The sequence below is a fragment of the Lepeophtheirus salmonis genome, chromosome 2 (genome assembly GCF_016086655.4).
Source record: "Lepeophtheirus salmonis chromosome 2, UVic_Lsal_1.4, whole genome shotgun sequence".
Classification (NCBI taxonomy): domain Eukaryota; kingdom Metazoa; phylum Arthropoda; class Copepoda; order Siphonostomatoida; family Caligidae; genus Lepeophtheirus; species Lepeophtheirus salmonis.
In genome coordinates this window covers 12,249,498-12,271,786 of record NC_052132.2, presented here as the reverse complement: position 1 = coordinate 12,271,786, position 22,289 = coordinate 12,249,498, and positions in this window count along the sequence as shown.

The following is a 22,289-nucleotide window of genomic DNA, read 5'->3' as shown; positions in this document are numbered from 1 at the left end:
TCTTCATTTTATTGTGACCTTTCTTCATTTATGGTATTAACAATCAAGATTTCGGATATTATGTTTTCAGAGAAAAAAAAAAAAAATCTAGACATTAAGACCTTGAAATCGATAAACAAATGCATAAATCCAATTATTATTCTTACGAGTCATGTAAGGATCCACTTTGTAGTTTGAGGTCAATTAGTAAGAAGTACTTATAAAAATAATAATGGGATTTTAGACAACACTTCCTTAACTCTCCTCTTTTACTGTCTTTTAAATTCTAACTCGAATAGTTCCATGGGGTGTTTAGTCAAACCAACATTAAAATTGATATTCAAGCATATAAAACTTTTTTTTATCTCTTAGTGGTTGTTAAACATTAAATGCATTTTTTTTTGCAAATTTACTTTGATATTTTATCTTTGTGAATTTATAATCTAAAAAAGTAGGCAGTAAGGGAAAATAATATTAAATTTAGTAGACTGTGAAATATATATTAATAAATTATTATGCATAGAGATGTAAATCGTGAGGATTTTTTAGTTTGCCTTTTTTTTGGAATTGGTAATCTGAAGAATGGAGTTTCTTTTCCTTAGGAGTTGTCATTATAATTGAACTTCTGAGTAGTGAACTTCCTTTCCTACTACATTCAATTATATTCTAGAGTATGTCCTCATAAAAGATGGAGAGTCCCCTTCAGGATTTGTTATGTAAGTATAATTATAAGTCCTGGTCGGACTCTGAGACAAATTGAAGATCATCATCGGAGTAATTCTTGCCAATGTCTTTATTTATTTCCTTCCCTCCCCCTCCTCTCTTGGCACAGCTTATTGTAGCTCATCATCTAGTGAAACGTCATCAACGCTAAGAGTCTCTCCTCCAAAACATTCTTCAAATTGTCGGGGTTACCATGTTGATTTTTGGCTTATTTTTACATGCACAAAATACAAATAATTTTCATGACTAAGGATCACACAGGACATGGTTCTTTACTGAAACCGGCATCTTGTACAATTCCTCTTCCATCTCCCCTTGTCATATTATCTTTAGTATTTATACATAATAAGAACACATAAACATCATTCTTTTAAATTTCGATTAATTCCATAATTTTTGAACAGCTCAAAAAATAATGAACCCCCCTCACAATTATATTAGATACAAATAATATATTATATATGATAAAGGAACAGTTTACATAGAAGATGGAGCAAAATATGGTATATACAATATATTAGGAGGATATTTCAGTATAAACACCTTTTAAAGTAATTGAGTGAACATAAATTACAATATTTTGCTAATTGAGTATTACACCTGACTAATTAGGTAAACGAAAAGGTATTGTGATGTATCTTTGATGCCATGAATTTTTAATGCCATATAAGTAAACTAACTTGACATAATCGTATGTTTCATTCTGATCTAGAAATAACTATATGTATTCGTTCGCTCTGAGTATATTTACATATATTAAACGAATTTGTGGGCATTATAATTGTGAAATTGGCAGTTGTAAAAATTAAACCAATTCTTTAAAATGTGATTTATTCGAACTTTTGTTTCACGAGATATTTGAAGACGTTGACTTTAAAATACAGCTTAAAGAAAATTAATTACATACCATTATAAATAATTAGGTATATGAAAATTATCTAAATCCTTGTGAGCGTACATGAAATACAAAAGTATATGTAGGCAACTTTGATGGACGACTTATCTACTGACAAAGATAATTAATAAAGCTATAGTCAAAGGGGAAAATCCAGTGTGGAATGGGCATGTTAAAAAAAACCGAAAATCAACATAGTAATCCTGAAGAATTTTTTGGAGGAGAGAAAGAATAATCCTCATGACGTTTCATTAGATCAGCTACAATCCGCTGTGACGAGGAGGAAGGAGAAAAGGATATAAACAGGGACATTTGACTCCAATGTCGATCCTCAATTCTACTCTGAGTCTAACAAGGACTTAAAATTATAACCCCGCAAAAAATCCTCAAGGCTACATGCCGTCTTTTATGACCACAAACAAATGTTTAAACAGGTTTTGAATATAATTGAATCTATTTAGGAAAGAATGTTCACTACTTAGGAATTAAATAATAATGACAACTGCCAAGGATAATGAAAGTCCTTCTTTATCCTACTAATTAAAAATTACTAAAACACACAACGGATTTAGATCATTAGCTACAGTTAAAGCATTAAACCAAGTAGTGCATCAATCACCGTTAGCCTGAGGAAATAGTATGGTCAATATTTGCATAATATTTTCGCAAGATGTCGCTTTTCTATGACGTCACTTATTTATTTATTGTACGTACTACGTAGTATTAATAAGTTTGAATAACAAATATTCGTATATAATTTATTCTAGTCTTCAATATTTTATATTAGCATATTATTATAAAGCAAATTTGAGACAAAAATCTTCAAAATAATGGGTCATTGTAGTGTCCAAGGATGCAAAAATAGAACTGAGTCAAATTTCCAAAAGCTTCAAGGGAACATTTGCTTTTTTAAATTTCCCATTCCCCAAAGTCCAAAAGAAGTCACAAGAAGAAAAAAATGGATATCAAATCTTAAATATCTTCCTAATTTGAAACCTGCTGACCATTCTGTATGTGAAAATCATTTTGACTCATAACTCCCTTTACATAATTGTTCAAGCAAAAAGTATATGAATATTGAAGTAAATAAAAGTTGAAACAGTACAGTAATTGACTCATTCGCGAGAGAACAGGAAATTATTTTCTAAAATGCTTGAAATGATAATACCTCTAGTGGACAAAAAAATAAATTTTGACCAAGAATTTTTTTTCTCTAATAATAAAGTTAGACTTCGATACGCTACTTGGTTTAATGCTTTATCTATAGTGCTCCTTGCTTGCTAATACGTTTGATAGATGAATATCCTGTAATTTATAAGCATATACTCTTTTTTTCGAATGTATGCTCATAAAGATTTTGAAAATTCTCATATCCCTACATATAATGTAAGCAGAGGCCTACATTTTTTTAGACACATGGAATAATCCCGCATGCAGCTTAGCTTGTATGTCTTCAAAATGTCTGTAAAGAATTGAGTAAAAAATGATGTTGCCTCTATTTTTCTTGTTCTCAACAAATCCCTCCTTTTATAAGATTCCTCATGTGGGAATACAAATTCTGCATTATTATTCCACTTATCCAGAACTCCATGGCATTGGAATTTATTTTTCATTTGGTAAAATTCAATCCCGCCCAAAAAATCGAACCTTAATTTTTTTCCAAAAAGATTCAGCTAACTCTAAAATAATATCCCGAGGACCAATTATATTATAAGTAAATATTTATTTACTAAAAAAGGTCATCAAAAAGATGCTTTTTCAAAAATAAAGGTCATAATTTTTTTTTCTCTTTTAGATGCTTGTCCCAAACATTCAGGGAACATTATTTTACCAAAAAATTCCCTCAACCCTCTGTATCAAATCCCCTCTCTACTGCCTATTATTATACGGATATAGCTTTTAGCGTACAATATGAGCTTATTTAATATTTATTTGGATGAGTAAAAATACTCCTACGAACATTTTATGTTAGTACGTACCATTTGTACTCAAGGTGAGATAGCTTGAAATGAAAGTTTTGTTCAAGTACTTACAAGGTATTTATATGAATGGTTTTTCGTAATGTATCAACGGAGTTCTCAGTTGTTCATCTAATAGGGATGTCTTATACAAATAAAAGAACTCTTCTTCCTATGGACGCAGTTGTAGCTTTGTGTTCCTAGACACATTCACATGCAAACTTAAGAGGAACTGAACTAATCCTACATAAAATGTAAAGCTCCTCTTCTTTACCTTCTTTAATTGAATTGCGTACGCGCGTTACCATGAAAAAAAGTTACGCATTTTGGAATTGTTGACCTTCTAAGAAGAAATTCTTTTTAATTTATTTATTTATTCGTATTCTTTTTTGTTAATTTATGATAATTTATTTGTATCAAAATAATTTTATATGTAAAACATATGGAGTCTTAATGAAACTTTTTTGTTTTGTTTGATAAAAAAGGAACTTTATTTTTAGGTGTATTTTTGTACTATATACAAATCACTTTCGAGTCAGTTAACGCCTTGGATAGGATTTATTTATGCTTCATTTTGATATATGATGTACATTTAACATTATATTAATCTATTTTGTGTCACATTTTAAGATAAGGATCATTTATCCTTCTGCCTTACATTAGATATGATGAAAGTGTTTCACAAAATATAAATGAATTTAACAAAGTCGGAAAAGTACCATGAAAACTATAGATAAATATAATGAACAAACAAATAGTGTTGTATGCATTTCCATATTTACACTGGTTTTCTGTATTACCAAAGTAATTACTTATTAGTATACATTGAATTACATCCTTTCATGTACTAGAACTTATTAGGTGCCTTTTAACTTATTAACTTATAAAATAGAGTTTAACTTATTATCAGTACAGAAAATCTTATTAAATCAATATATGTATATTTTGTTGGCTGAAAAGTTTGTAGGCTGACCCATAGAAGGCACGCCTAGAATGACATCAAATCAACCTTCAAACGATACTTGTACAAGTTTGTTAGCTGTCCTTCAATTGGTTCGTTAGATATTGTATTTTGGGGGTTAAGCAACTTTTGTTAATGCTAAAAAAATTGATAAAAAAAAGGATTTCGAGTGTTAATGAAGCATTGCTTTTTAGGTGAAAAAAAATAATGTTGAGGGTAAAGCTAGGCTTGATAGACATTATTCGGACTCTGCACTAGCAAACTAACCGTTGAAAAATGTTTAATACTCATAAATGTCGTGATCTTGATACTTTTTAATAAGAAAATAGTTTGAGAACCACTTTTATAGATTATCTATTCTTTCGACGAGGTGGATTAATTTTATAGCAGACAGATATTTGTCCATCCCTTGAGATCCGGCTTAAGTGGGGTTTCCTATAATAATATTCATTCTACCCACAGTTTTTCTCATTTGAAAGTAGAAATAACAATAATTAATTAATGTTAATAATAAGAAATATTTCTGAATTATATTATAACAAATTACCTCACATCACGCACATATTCCTCATTAGAAAAAAGAGCTGAAATAGGGTGTGTTTTAAGAAATTGTATCTACCCTTGAGGGCTAAAATAATTAATTGTTGGATTGAATAGGAGGTGAGGCAATTGAATAACCTTTAGGAACGTTCATTGATTAATATATAAAAATATGTAATCTAAAATAAAGATTATAATCGTAGCTCATAATGATATAGTATTAAAAAAAGAAAAATCTAATTAAAAAAACTAAAAAAAGCAATCCTTATGACAAATTATAACATATTAACAATACATAGGTACATTAGGATGAAGCTAGTCTCCAGCAAATCCTTTAATTTTGATTGATACAGCATAAACTTTTTTATTGCTGTATATGGACTCTGCAATTTCATTGAATATATATCTTGAGTACAAATTTAATTAAATTTTGGCAACTATTGTGTCAAAAAAAAAATGCAATGACTAATTTAAAATGATGGATTTAAGACTTGGGATAAGGACCAAGTAATAATTAAATATTCTATTGATGATCGATATATTAATGATGTAAATTTTTACTATTTTAATAGAAATTACTAAAATATAAGTATTTTGTAGCACATACAAAGTTCAAATTCCAACAGTTATATTACTCAAAATAACCACATCATTTTAACAGATCAATTAAAGTAAGAGTATCAATTATTAGTGGGTAATTAGAATGTTGTAATTAAATAATGCATTTTAAGAAAATAAATTGCAGCTGGTACAATTTCTTATACAAGTCGTAACTTGTACAGTCATTGCAACCTGTATGGATAACATATAAAATCAAATTAGTACATTTTTTAAAAATCTTTAAATTGTCACTTAGGCCACATTTTTTTAGCGGATTTACAAGAAAAATAGCTTGAATTGTACATATGAATGTTAAAAAAGAGCTCATTTGTCTCAATTACGGCCTGTATACGGACCCAAAAGGTGGAGGAGGTGTTGACTAGGTATTTCTTTGACATGTTTGTCATTGTCTCCTTGATAGAGGGAATCACTGATATGTTCAATTTGTTTTAGATTCAACGTAGATCTGGACAAAATAATATATTAGATTAAGATATGGACTGCTGGGGCCATATTTCCTTCCCCATGAATTCATAACAGTGTTCACACAGCCACTTCAGCGACCTGTCTAAGACATAAAAAGGTGCAGAGTCTTGTTGCCAGACCCAAGGTCATTCTTCTGCGATTTACTACATCTAAGGCAGTACAATTCTTCCATCTCTATGTTGTTGTGGACAAAAGTAATTCTCACTGCGCAACACCGTTCATCATCTGTAAATTCAATCTTCTTTATAATATGGAGCAGCTGTCGCCATGATGCCTAAAACTTCACTAAAGTCTGTTGATACAACAACCATGGACGTCTCCAGCACCTGAAAAAAAAGACTATAAAACTTGTGCTCCTAATGCTGGCCTAGAAGAAGTTCACAAATATGTTTTTTTTTAATAAAAATGTATTAATACGGTTTTTCAATACAGATTGTTTGAGTTAAAATCTATAAACATATATTTATAATACGACAATTAATAAGAATTCAAGACTAAATAAGCTGCAATATATCACCAATACCATGTAATTTACATTAATTATTTCAAAAATAGATGTACACACCAGAAAAATAAATACTAATAACCTTTTAAGGTTTGAGCTTATTTTCAGACGATCAATTTCTGTCTTTCTGTCGGATGTTGTCATTGAGTTGAGAAACCAACTTTTTTTTCACATCAAGTAGAAGAGGATTTGTTAGATCATGACAAGAATGCTTGCCCATTTGCGACCTTTATCACACACAGTATCAATGGTTACTTCGATTGTAGTTTCTGAGCTCTTAATGGTGGATTTCTTTGATATAAGCAAAGCGAGGATGTAATGTTGACTCAACTCCTAGACGGTTCAGGAGAATACTGAAGTATTCTTGCCTTTGAGTTGAATTTTTTCTATTGATGTTGTGTGGGGGAGTAATTGAAGTCTGGAGCTCACCATCACAAAAAAAAAAATGAGTTAAGAACTTCCTGTTGACTGGATGGTAACCAACTAATATTAGACACAATGTATTAAAAAATGCAAAATTGTGATTTTGAAATATTATGTCTTTTTTTCCAAAAAATGCCCTCTGCTTTGTGTTCAGAATATATTTATATTTTTAAAAAAATTACACAAGTGTGTTGATTAGGTGGTCTATTAAAAAAAGGTTAAATTATTTGCGCAATGTTGTTAGAACATTCGTCTCACCCTACGGTACTATATTTTGCACTGATCTACAAATTATACAAAAATGGAAACTTCAAAAGAAAAGGTTACATTTTTTAACAAAGGGGCAGTTTTATATAATTTAAATGACAACCTTTAGTACAGATTAAATATGAAAAACAATAATAAAATAAACTATATTAGAATTATATTCCTTTAAAAGGTTTTACTTACATTTTTTTACATTTTTATTTTCCTTTTTGGTCATGTGAAGTATTTTTAAGCAATAAAATAATTAATTGTGACGATAGAAATACACTTTCTTTAATAAAGAAACATACCTACAGATAATTAAATGCACTTTCTGAACTTTAGCATTGGATCCTAACTCCTCTTTGATACGCTGCAAATGATTGTATTTTACACTAGTTTTCATTTTATCTTTAAAACCATGATTTTTTTTATTCATAGATATTGATTTCAGATATTTCATTTTGTATAATATCCATTCATTTCTTTCATATGAAATAAAAATAATTAATTCCTTATTTTGATAGGGTGATAAGATTAGATTTTTGTTTTAATCACAAAGAAAATAGGGGTTTTCAGGTTAATCTTTGTTGTTATTTTTTAATTACATTTTGGTTTAAGTATAATCTTATTTATTTATAAAAAAAATGAAAAAAAGAAGGTTTTTTTGTTGGTGGAAACAAAATATGAGATGTATTATTAAAAAAAATCATTATTTTTATCAATACATTTTATTTATAAGTGTACGGGCATAAACCATAGGTATTTAATATAAATCTTATTGATTTGATGAGCTCTACCGAGTGGGGACGCAAAATTGATAGTATCATTTAATTATGATTTTATCCCCATTAGTTTTAATTCCATGGCCTCACTACGTAACCAACCGACAGTTGAAACAAAAATAAGCAAATTTTGTTTTTAAAGTATGTGTCTAAGTATAAAAAGTGTGGGGCATCAACAAAAAAGGCAACGCGTCCCCGCCAATGTCAGCGCCAAAGAGGCTGCAGAGACCATTTCCATCTCCATCCAGACTGCTTACAATATCAAGAAGTCCATCATATCCCATACAGCCAATAAGAACCAAAACTTGTGCACCAGCAATATGGCTGATTTATGCCCTGTCTCCATGTGGCCCTCCTCCAGCCCTTACCTCAACCTACTGTACTTTACAATTTGGGGCATTTTGGAGAGGAATGTCTGCCTCACCCCTAATCTAAATTTGGATTTACTCTAAGCTACCATAATGAGAACTTGCTACTCCATGCACACGGCCTTCAATGTCAAGAGCTGCCAATTTGTTCCCTAGCGTGTCCAGGCTGTTATTGCTTGTGAAAAAGGGCATATTGAATACAAAATATAGCTAAACATTGTAATTGAACATATCCCGAATTGGTTTTGAATTGTCCTTTCTCGATTCCATAAAAATCCCGTTTTTCGTAATTTATTTTCTGTATACATATGTCTTATGTATATCAAACAATTTAGCCAGAAAAATATTAGTTCTGTTCTGTTGTCCAAACCCTATGAAAAATTGATTTATATATTTTTTTGTAAAAAAATAATATAAATAAGTGACTAAAAGGTTTTTTACTTTAACTCTTGATCCGTTTTATGGGTAAAAATGACCCGTTTTCAACTATAACCAACGAAAAATATCTCTAATGGACTTTTTTAAAGTGGAAATTTCTTGGCTTTTTTAACAGACCTCAACTTAAAAAATAAATATTGTTCGTGTAAAAAATAATTTCATTTTTTCTGAAAATGCCTGTTATATAAAGATTGTCGATCGATATCGTGGTGAGGCTAATCCTAGTCTTTGGGATGCAGAGAGTAATAGAGCCATTTTTAGGCCCACAATAACGTTAAAAGATTTCTTGACCTACTCAATGATATCCATTTTGTACCTCCAAAAAAGACTGTATAACAAGTTGTCGTACAAAATGTAAAAATTAAATCAGTAAAGCCAAAACTAAGGTTGCTATAAATAGATTTTCAAACATTTTTGAACTCTCAATAACTTTGTTGTAAATTTTTAACTGTTTTTATACTGTTTATTAATAGATTAAGAAAATATAGGAAACTTTTTATGCCACTTAAAATTATATTTGTTTTTTTATTAGTACCTGTTCATAACTCATTAAATTAATAATTAGTATACTGTTAATTCGTCTTATAAAATATAATTTATCTTAAATTGAAAATATATACGGTGTTTTATAGTGTATATTTAAGAGTGGTTTATTTTGACCCATACGACAAGGGGTTTGTATAAAAAGTAAAGACTACATTGTGTTTGCCCAGTTTAGTGGTGAATTATCGTGCGTCTAGTAAGAAGGTTTAAAGGAAGAAATTTGCCATATTTTACATTTTTACACCCTTAAAGGGAAAAGCGCATCTAAAGCGACCAAAAGTTGGCGATGCATACGGGGCGATATTCTTTTGGCTCGTGTTGCATAGCAGTGCTCTGAGTAATTTTTTCCCGCTCAATTCTGCACTCTACTTTAACAAAAGAAAAAAAAAAGAACCAGGTAAGTTGACATTGGATGAAGAGACGTGGAAATTTTGTGAAAAAGAAACGCAGGGCTTTAGGAAAAAATCGTTGCTATTTTAGGATCGTACTCTGATACATAGCTTTGGGCACGAGGATCCACCGTACATGAAAAAAGTAATTATATAAAACTCCTAATATAAAAATATAACTATGTTATAACTGAAATGAAGACAAGACGAATTATTTCGTTCGTTACATTTTGTTTCGAAACATTTTGTCTCATCGTTGTTTAAAAAAAAAACATTCGTTGACGAATACATTTTGTTTAGTTGAGTCTAACCAAATTAACAATATTTCGTAGCAGGGAACAATAGAGATAGGTCTGTACTCGGAACCAGATCTGAAGGTACCATGTCGGTATAATTAGATTTGTATTAGCCAAAAAGATCAGAGACCCTAAGTGGGTTCGGGTACTCGAATTTTTCCCGGATCATAAAAATATCCGGGGGATCTTAAGAACCTATAGTATTTTTTTAATACTTACTCCTAGTTATAAAAAAATATTATCTATTTTGAACGTAATATCTCTATTTATCTTGATTAGTGCTTGAAGCTAAATCTACATTAACAGTTGCACCGTCTGATTATTCCACACGGCTTTACCTATCTATAAACACAAAAATTGCTTGTATACGAATTATTTCTTGTTAAGCTGTGAACACTAATCAACTATTATTGAATAATAATTCCAAAGTTAGTTGAATTGACCATCTACTAACTAATTTTGAAGAGGTTGCGAGATAGAATAAAGGTAACAAATTGTCCATTGTTGTTAACTTTTCTAGTGACTACATATCTTGGTACTGTTTTAGTGAAAAAGAAAAAGAAAAAAAAATTGATTGCTTCACGTTGATTTATATTCATTTTTTAATGATCAGTAGAAATATAAAAGTATCAGACAAAAGTTGTGCCTTCATTATAGTTTCAACTTCGCAATACGATCAACGTCAAGGGTCTTTGCAATTGTATTTAATGATATTCATATTACTTCGTCTAATAAATACTTTAATACATTTCTGAACTTTTTTTTGTTTAATATAAGCAATCTTCTAATCATATCAAAATCTTCAAATCCAAAGACATATGTTCTCTGTCGAGGGAATCTTTGGATTAGTTTGAGAAGAACGATTACTTGTACAAAATCCCATTGAATTAATGGATTGATTTATTGTTTTCAAGTCAAGATAAAGTTCCTTCATTTTAAGTACTAACTTAATGTATCAAACATTTGTGGATGTTGCAAATCGTTGGAAAGATTATACTAAATAGACGTCTAATAATACATGTTACTATTTGATAAATTTAGAGAAAATTGATTATTTTGTCACGTCTATATTTCAAGTAAAATGTATAAGTATAAAGATTAACAGTACATATTCACGGCACAAGGATAAACCTCCACACCAAATTCTGTTCAAATTCATAATTATGAATTGATTGTATGGTTTTGAATGGTTCAACTCAGGACTAAAATATTGATGTAATATATAAAAGTTAAATTATTTTTGTCTATTATAGTTTTGGCTTGTTGGCGTCCTCAGGATATATTTTCTTTTTGGCACCTAAGTCTAACACCCCCCTCCCCAAGAAAAAAAAAAAAATGTATATATATATGTATTACCATTAACTATTTACAAAAAGATTGTCCTTACTATATAAATTTCAAAGAAATGAGGGATCATACCCCTTTCCATGGCCCCACTGGTGGTGTGGACTCTGTATTATACAATACATTTTGATTAATTGAATATATAAAATTTATCATTGGCAATAAAAAAAATATGTAGGGAAAAAAAAAAAAACTACAGTAAAATTTGAAAAAGTAATTTTTTGCGGTAGAGGTACTGAAAGTTAAAGTTATTTTTTTTTATTGCATCCAAAAAGTAAGGCTAAAGTTTGAGAAAATTCACTCTTCAGATTACCAATTCTGGAAATGCGGGTTAGCTAAAAAATACACCAGATTTTCATCACCACATATAACGCCAATTAAATCGATGCGATTTCATAATCTTCTAATTATTTGAAATTAAAATCTTTGTCAATTAATAAAAATAAATATGTTATTTTTTTCTTTCTTTTGAAAATTAATCCAAATTGAAGATTTTTTATTTTATTTCAATCGATATTTTTGAGTTTTAGATTAAAATTGATATTATATTCAATAATTGTTTGACTATTTTTGTAAAAATGAATGATTTAATCCATATATTGTGTAAAAGTTGCAACTTGTATACGCAAATTGTACAAATTGGAATTTCTTCGTCTTAAAATGCATTATTGAATTACAACATGGATCATTCTAATGAAGAACTATTAATTGATACAAACATTTCATTTTGATAATATTCAATATTTGTATGATCCTCATCTAAAGTCTAGTAAATCCATCATTTAAAGCTATTTATCGAGTTTTTTCGGCTTGAACTTCTTCAATTTGCCTATAAAAGTTATAACTTATGCAAAAGTTCAACCTGTACAAGACATATATAACACTTCCAAAATTAGATTTATTTTATTGGAAAACAAAAACAACACAAAACATGGATTTTTTATGAAAAATTCTATTTTTAACTTTATTATGCATTTTTAAAACAAAATACACAAAAAATAGGGAATTTTTTTTTTTTCAGTTTCGGCAAGATCCAAGTCATAATTAGATGTCCAAAAAAGAGTTGTACTCTTAGTGGTTGAAGTTATTACTGCTCAAAGACTTGAGTTTTTGAAGAAATTGGACGGGACAAGGAGGATGTCAAATAAGAAAAACTCTACTTTTGTTCAATTGAAAAATTATTAAACTATCGTCGAATCTTCTATAATTTAAACTAATATAAAATCCTTATTTATATTTTTTGATAGTACATAGGCAATAAAAAAATCATTTAACTTTTAAATTACATAGAAGGTTGATTTTTCTCAACATAAATTATTGTTCACTTCTGAAAAAAAGGTAAGAAAATATTCCCCATCCTGCACCTTGGGAAAAATGTGTGAGTATTCCATAAGTCTAGAATTCTGCCCTTATCCTAATAACGTATTAAATAGGTATGTATCAAAAGTATAAATATCTTGGAAGTGTTATACTTATTGAGTTTTTTTTTTGGTGCGTGTTGGTTATTACAAAAGAGACAAAAAAGTAAGTCAAAGTCATTAATGGAGTGACATTCTTCACTGGACAATACACTCAAAGAAATTATTCACTTGAACTCAATCTGCGTAGATTCAATTCACGGTTGTTCCTAGAAAAGGACTTATATATTATGCATGTGGACTTCATAGACTAGTCCTAGGTCAAGTACTTTGACTAAATTAGTACAACTCCATCTGACCAATTAACTGAAAAAGTTAGAAAGAAGTTAATAATATACATCTTTAATATGACACAAAGTGAATAGTTTTAAAACTTGATGAAATAGGAAAAAATTATGTTTCAATCAAATTAACTTATATTTTAGTATGTCACCAAACTTTCAAAATCAATTTATTTTGAATTAAATCTGGTTTAAAATGGAATTTTTTTCGTGTCCACTCATTTGGGCGCACTTTTTTGGTGTACATCTATTGAGCGAGCCTCTTTTCAGCGCGGATCATTTCAGATTGCTTCTATTTGGCGTCGTATCATTTTGCTGTATTGTATATATATATATATATATATATATATAATAGAATTACCTTCAATCAAAAGTAAGGATCGTATCATCACTAAATAGTCGAGTAACAACAATAGATATAAGCATGTAGATGCTAAGTAGTAAGCACGTCTTAATTTCTATTCTTGATTGGACATGGGATCCGTTCTGTTTACTTCGTGTAAGCAGTATGTCTGCCTTGAAATATACTCTCATATTATGCTGGAGGAGTCCAACTCCTCAAGCAACGCAATGACCAATGGGAGATTATCTCTTAGTGGCTCGAAGTAAGATATTGGGAACTACTTATCACTGGTCCTAACCAACGTGTTAGAATTAGTTCGGTTCAACAAAAAATATAAGGGTCTCAGATCGGTCTAGGATTTCCAGACAAAAACCCAGTACAAATAGTGTCCATTTTAAGACCGGTTTATTGCTGTTTACCATTTGTACATATACATGCACTATAATAAAACTCTACAAACAAAAGACAATGAACACGACCATACAAAGGGTTCCTTTAACCTATTGATGTCAAAGTTATTTTCAATAATTTTTATTTCATAAATTTTGAATACAAAGTTCTTTATTTTTGCATTGTTTGATGTATTTTATATGAGAGAGTGGGGCATCTACTGCTGAGGTGATCTGTACTTTTTGCCTCTTCGAAACACACGTTGCACTAGTGTTCTTCCATTTGTTGCCAAAAAAGGCCCCAGACCAGCTTCAATCATTATTCTTTTGCTTTCACATCCAGCCTTCGATTTCAGTTCTTTTAGCATGATGACATGTGTATGTTTCATACCTTGATCTTTTTTGTACTTATAGCACCAAACTTCATAGAAGAAGTCATGTATTTTCTTCTTCTTATAGTTTGGTGGCACTCCTGCACACTTTCGATTTTTAATCTTAGTGACAAGTTGGACAAGGTGGTCTGTAATATCAGAATTAGCTCTGCAGTCGGCACCAATCAAGATTTTTATTTTTCTCACTCCTCCTTTTGTTCAAAATTTCTTTACGCTTTCTTAATTCCTCGCTGGTAGTAAGTTGGTTAAGGTGAAAAAAAATCAAAAATCCTATTCACAAAAAATATTTTTTTTGAAAACCTATAGTTTAAATTTATTTTTTTTTCAAAAAAATTCTTAAAATTAAATTTCAAATATTAAATTTTTGGAAAAAAATTTACAAAATCTATAGTTATTCACTGAAAATTATTTTTTTTTTGAAAAAAATTTACAAAGGTAAATTTAAAATATCAAACCTTTTGAAAAAATAAATTCAAATATTAAACTTTTTGGAAAATAAATTCAAATATTACACTTTCTAGTAACAAGCAAAAATTCCTTAATTAAGGGGGGGGCTACAGCCCCACTAGCGCTCGCCCTGCAGACGCCCCTGGGATAACAGTAATTGTGGATTGAGATTCTCCATTGATATTGCGATTACAAAAAGACCCGTCCTAAAAACAAATGAATATTATTATTTATCCATATGGAAAAAACATTTTAATGACGTCACAAAAGGTTAAGTTTTCCTTTTTTAAGAACTTACTGTTGGATGGGTATATTAAAAACTGAAAAGACTGCAGTACTATCAATCCTATCTGGATTGATTTTGTTAGTCCTTGGACCGGTCCTTATCGTCTTTTATTGTAGCTACAACACCTTTTTTTTAGATAAAGTAATTTTTTGTTAGTCATGGTGTTATATTTATTTTTGAGGGGAGTAACGGCATATAACCCCCTCTCCCCCTTCTCACACTCCTTATGATGGAAATAAAAATGGATCTAAATAAACCAAAGGAAATGAAGATCTTTTATGTTTTGTGTACAACAATCGTTGTTAGTATATTTCCGAATTTTTTAACAGGTTTTGTGTGTATTATTTTTATTTTCTCTTTCGCTCTTTTAAAGAAGTTAAATGCAATGCTAGTAATGTTTTTTTTCATAAAACCTTGATAAAAAAAACCAGAATAATGAAAACAGTACTGGAATACTCGAAAAAAATCCAAGAAAAACAAGAGTAATGAAATTAAATTTGGAATCTCCGTTCTAAGATTATAAAAAAGAAGATTAAAATTACATTCAAAAAACAACAAATGGGGGTTAATAAAGTAGCAAATGGTTAAAATAAGACATTTTGCGAAATTAGGACTAATTTCAATGAGTGGATCCGTATATATCAATGTTTTTTTCTTCCATACTTAAGTCTGTTTTTAGGGGGAAATTGATGATGAAAGCACAATATTGAATGTACATATTTGGCCAATAAATAATCACGTTATGTTGGAAATATCTTTATGCCATCAGTTTTTTATGGAGCATGCAAAAACATGTTGTAACATAATTAAATATAAGGAAATGACTGGCTTATGTATTACTTTTAATCTTTTTTTTAATATTAAAGAACCATATCTCCACTTTAATTTCTTTTTTTGATAATTATCAACTTTATTGGTATAACTACTAAGTTTAATCAAGGAGAAATTAGTATTAATTGAATTATCGCTGATTAATATTTAATACTAATATTTCTATACATTTTCTCAACAAACATGATTGGAATAATCCACACTCTCTGTTAATTATTTTAATTTAATTTCATAGTATTTTCTTTTATTCTTGTGGTTTTTTTGTGTGTGTTGCTCCTTACTTTTGAGCTAATTTGAGTTCAAAAATACATAGATAACTAACGTTAGAGTTGCGATGAAAATCGGGCGTATATTGGGCATTAAAAAACAACAACTGAAAATGAACGTATAATTTGAAGAATGTGTTTGAGGAAAGTAGCTTAGCAGTCATAACACTTCATTAAATCAGCTGCAATCAGCTGTGTAGAAGAGGGTAGGAGAGATGAAAATAAACAAGGGCATTTGCTAAAGTTACTCCTATGTCGATACTCATTTCTACTCTCAGTCTAACAAGGACAATTATAACTCTGCAACAAATTTTTAAGGTTACTCTCTGCCTTTTATGAGCAGACACAAATATTCAATCAAGCCTTGAATACAGTAGAAAAGGAAGTTCACTCCTCAGAAATTAACTGATAATGACAACAGCTCAGGATAAGAAAATTTACTATTCAAATTTAAAAATATACCAACCTTCATGACTCTTCTAGAGTTTTTAAGCTCACTTGAACGTAGGTGTTGAAAAAACTCGCAGTTTAGTCAGCTGTAGCCGGTAAAATTACATATCAGAGCATGGGTTGCTCTTTGAATTAATAAAGATTTGATGCATTTTCCTTTCACTGAAAGGAAAATGAAAACAACTGAAAGTTTCAGTTATTTTCATTAATTTTCATCAGTTGGCTCTTATGATTTAAAGAAGCTGAATCTATGTATTATGAAATCGAAAAAGGTATTACATAGGCTTTTGATTCTTATAAATCAAGGGCCTTCGTTTGGAATTCGTGTCATATGATTCTCAGTCATTGATAAGATTATAAATTCAATGTAACTATTCTCTAAGTAATTATTAATAGTTGGCGACAAGAAAAAGACAAAAGGTCATATATTTTTTCAAAATTTTCCTTTCCCTTTTGAAAGTCGAGGTTGAGAGTGGATAAAAAGCTAGTCGTGCAAAAAACAATTCTTTATAGTAGTAGGTGGAAAAAATTGGATTTATTTATATAATTAGTTATAAAAAATCTCAAATGAAAAGAAACTTCTAACTTTTTTAATTAAATATTAAAGTCAACTCTTATCCTACACACAACAGCTGTTTCTGATTAATCTGGTAAATACGTGTAACAATAGATCCCTCGATCAGCCTAAGTAGAAACTGTCCATGATGAATCAACGTTCAGAACACTGATAAGTAAAGAAGGGATTTTTATTAAGAAAAAAGTATGTTTAGTGATTAGAAAAGGAAAAACAGTTTTTGCGTGTGTTCTTTCTTCCTTTTTGTTCACTATTTAATAGGGTCGTAGATATACAAGTGTATGTTCACTTCTCCCTCTGAAGTAAGTAGTCTCTCCTATCTTTGTTGTATTTTTTTTTTAAATATGGAATAATTAAAAAAGAAATAAATCCCTTTACTAATAGTATTTTAAATGTAAAAGATTCCCCTTTTTATATCAGTAATTCCTGTTCTCCCTCCAAAATGATATAAACGGCAGATGATATTATCATGGATCTTAACTCAGTAATACCAAGAGGGGAACTCTTTGTAAGAAAAACAAATGAGGGCGAGGGGATGGCAGGAGTGAGATATCTGGTACAACTGAATTAAGATCCTTGTTAATATCAGGTGCTGCTGTTATAAGATTTGGGGGGTGGGGTGAGAAAATTAATCACTACTATAAAGACTATCTTCTCCCTCCAAAATCATAAAATATGCAGCTGATATTGACAAGGGTCTTAATTCAGGTGTACCATATGTCTTGCTCCCGCCTTTTCCTCGCAATCGTTCAAAAATCTCATCTGTAAACATAAGGAGTAAGATAAGTAGAAAATCGATAGTTAACAAGACCATTACACAAAAGTTGTTAGCTGAGAATACTATTTTATTGCGTTGATCATCCAATACTCTAAAATTTTCTTTGTTTTAAATAATTTTCCTCCCTCTCAAGATGCAGGAATCTCTAAATTTGCCTCTGAGGTTAATATACCTTTATCCTTGCCAGAAATGCCAAATAATTCGTGGGAGTGATATATGAATGATGCATTGAAAGGTCGGCCATTCCTGTTTTATTATTGTTATGATGAATAGAAATGAATTTGCGAATTATTTATCCAAAGCCATCCTTGAGTATAATAAAAAGTATATATAAACATTCACAATGCAACAAGTAATGATTAATTAATGAGATATACCTGATAAATATAGTAGAAATACCATTTTATACATATGTACGTACTATGTAAATATCTTCACAAGATCATACCTTTGACACTTAGAAACTATATCAATCAAAATAATATAATACACTACGGCGAAATTAATGGATATTATGGACACATATGTCAAAGTAAATATGAAGCTTGCTACTTGTATACTATACTTTAATCGAGGACTTGGTATTCAAGGTTAACATGCATTATTGTGTCTTCTTCAATTTCTCCTTGAAATGAACATTACCCATTGCATTTTAAAATAATCATTTGTAAAGAAGTCACGGCTACGGTCGACGACCTATGAATTTATTCATTTTTCTTATTAATACATGTCGATTTATCTTATCTATCAGAAATCAATAGGGCACGAGCAAACTAAAAACAGATATATTATTCGCAAAGTGGTGTTAATCACTATCGCTTGGGCTAATATAAGTATGGATTGCTTCAGGGCGCTAGTGTCGCGTAAGATTACGTGAACTGTTGTGTGCCGCCGGTGTAATTCTTTATATATAATAATAATCAATAACTTATATAATTTATAGTTAATAGTTATACTTATATTGACTTATTATATTTCATCATAACAAATTGTAATATTTGGAAGTTGTAAGTAAGTTATTATTATAATTAATACATATGTCATTATCTTGTGTTATCCCTAGGTCCTCAAGAGGAGGATAATTTCGATTCTCTTCAATACGTTAATGGTTCCCTCTGCAGTGAATAAATTAGAAAAGGAAAAAAACTCTGCATGTCAATACTGCATTTATTAATTTTTAATATTTATGGCATAAAAGGGGTAAATAAAAAGTAATGGGTGACATTACTCTGATCTCCTTATTCATCCCCCTCCCCCTTGGGAGCTATGGTGATATAATTATACATCTACGTTATTTTTGACACTGCTGCCCCCCTAATTCAGTGCCAAAAGTGGGGGTATTGGAGGGAAAACTTTTGAACGGGGAAAGGTCAACCAAAAGAGCGACTCTCCTCGGAATTCGGAGACACCTGGTCACCTTAGGTTAAACTGTGATTGATAATAAAATTCCTTAGGGACCACGATCAGCTTTTTGAAATAAACAAAGATGCATTTCATTCTCATTTCAGCTATGTTTATGAGTTGACTCTTGTATGATTCTAAGCAGCTGAATCTTCGTATTATGAGCTAAAACATAGGAGTAATACAAAGGTTTAATATTTTTTTCTTAATCTGTATACATATATATATATATAATGTTAGTGTCTGTGTGTGTGTATGTCCTTCAATCGCGGCTTAACCAATGGATGGATTTTGCTGAAAATTTTCATGTAGGTTTTTATGGCTCCAGAATCAGGTCCTTGGGGCGATGGCGTCCTTTAAATATCCTTTTTAGTACTTTGCCTATACAACCTGAGAGTATTTTGGAAATTATAAGAATTCTTTGATACTTACGGAAGCGGAGGTGGAATAACTTAACCTTCCTCAGGGACCAGCAGCCAACTACTCGTGGGGGGAGGTGTATTTTTGGAAATTAAAAGGGGTTACTGGTGTTTAGAAACATGGTGGTTGTAGAGTTTAAACTGTATTTCGGTCTAACACTTCACCTCTACAACTTGAGGACCAGGTTGTATTTTGGATGTTAGGGGGGTTTCTGGATTCTCAGGGAAGGGGTGGTGTATAAATTTAACTTGACTCGGGACCAGCAGTGGTGCTTAGAAATGGAGTGGTAGTGCAGTTTAAACTGCCTCGAGGCCCTGTACTTCGATGTTCAACCTGAGGGCCGGGGTGTACTTTGGGGTATTTTTTTCAAACTCTTCATTTCCTTTTTAACAGTCGAGTGTAAGAACGGAGAAAAAAGCTACCATACAAAAATTAAGTCAATTCTTGTTTTTTTCTATTTAAAAACCAAACAAAAAAAGCGGATTAGTATATAAATCAACATAAGTCAATTTGATAATAGTTCGAGTTGGTACTACACTAAAATCATACACTAGTTCCTTATTTGTCAGAACCACATTAAAAGTAGATTTATATGTTTTCATCATGAACAACACAAAACCCGATTTTTTGTGTACATATTATACATTCCCAAATGAAAGCATTGCTACATATTTGAACAAACAGTACATTTGTATCGTTACCTCCATTACAATTACACAAGAAAACTCATTTACGCGTATGATTTAATCGTTTAATTCATCGAGATAATATATTGTATACTGGAAGGGGTTTTGGGTAATTGGAAAAATATTTATCTCATATAGTTCAAGATAAAAAGCACTATTATGCTTCATTGTTTTTCAGCAGTAGTATTCAAGCAAAGTACTTCAAACTCCTGTTGAAATACAAAATAATAGTCAATAGTTATTTAATTATTATATTTTATTTTTTCCAATTATCTTTGTGAGTAGAAAATTGCTTATAACGGAACATTTAAAAAAATATTAAACTACACAACCTACTCAAACGCTCAAGAAGTTTTTATACAATGTACAATTAATATTGATCATTATTGCTGAATACCACGGTTTGTAAAGTACGTAGAATTACAACGTAAATATAAAATTATCTTCCAAAGTGGTCTATATTTTGGGTTTTAGCACAACCAATCGTTTTTAAATGAGAAAGGGATAGTTGAATAACTAATTAGTAATACATTTTTTTGTCAGATATCTTAGTAATTTAGAATTACTGTAAAGCTAGTACAAATATGTTTGTTGTATATATATGTATATATTTAAGTGTGCTATTAATCTAATTAATAGTTTCATAAAAATATTGATAGCGAAGTTCAATATACCATATATATATATATCATATTTCACGATTTACAAAATTGAGCCAATATGGATGTTGAATATAAAATATTAAAGGTTCTTGATATCAGAATTGTATATGTAATAAAGCGAAGCAATTAGCACTTTGGAGGATCATGGAAGTAGATGGAAGTTCTCATTATGAGGAAGAGGTTATTAGTTTATCTTTTTTAGAGTATGTCAGAGGAGAGGGGGTCGGAGTCGATCCGTGGACTGAGGAGAGGTCAGAGGAGGTCATTATCTAAGGCACCATGACTTTTTCTTGTATCTACCATGAATCATTATCATTAATCTGTATAATTATTTTTAAAAATACCTCGTACTAGAGTTACCCGATGTTCAAGAGTAAAAATGCCGGAAGATACAAAGAGAGAGAGACAGATTTGCACACAACAACTCCCCTTATGAACTAAGGTTTAGTTTTTTCAAAACTAAGTAATATCTATATCCTGTTGAAAAATTAACCAGTTCGGAGAAATGTGACTATTTTTGAAAAAAAAAAAAGGTACCTATTGGCTCGTATATGGCAAGAAGGATGTCGATCGTCAATTATACTCAGAGTCCAACAAGGACTTAAACTTATGTTAGTTACAACTCCTAAACAACCCTCATTGTTACTCACCGTTTTTTATGAGTACACGCACTAGTTTCTACTTTATTATGAGTATTCTGTCTTCAAGAATTAAATAATAATAACAACTAGGAAAATAAAAAAAAACCCTACAAATTGTCAAATAGAAAATGCTACTCCTGCATTCTATGACATATTTTATACACCTTTGAGCATCTGTGCAAAAAATTGAATCATTCTTTACCATTATATTTTATACATGTGAATTCATAAAATATAATTGTAAATGTAAGAAAAAATATATTATATATAAATATATAATTTTTAAATTATTATCTAACAGAATATTCTTTATACAGAATCATACATCTCGCACGGTGTTACTTAGCCAACAAAAAATACGTCGTACAAAGTGCGATAGGGAAATTTTCCGCAAACAGAAAGAAAAACCAAAACCTTAATAACTTTTTATTAGAAAAGTATTATGAAAAATGTTATTGGAAAAAAACTTTTAGTAATCAATCTTGACAAGACTTATTCAAAATGACTGCCTCCAGCTTCTATCACAGCCTCCCCACGAATTCGGA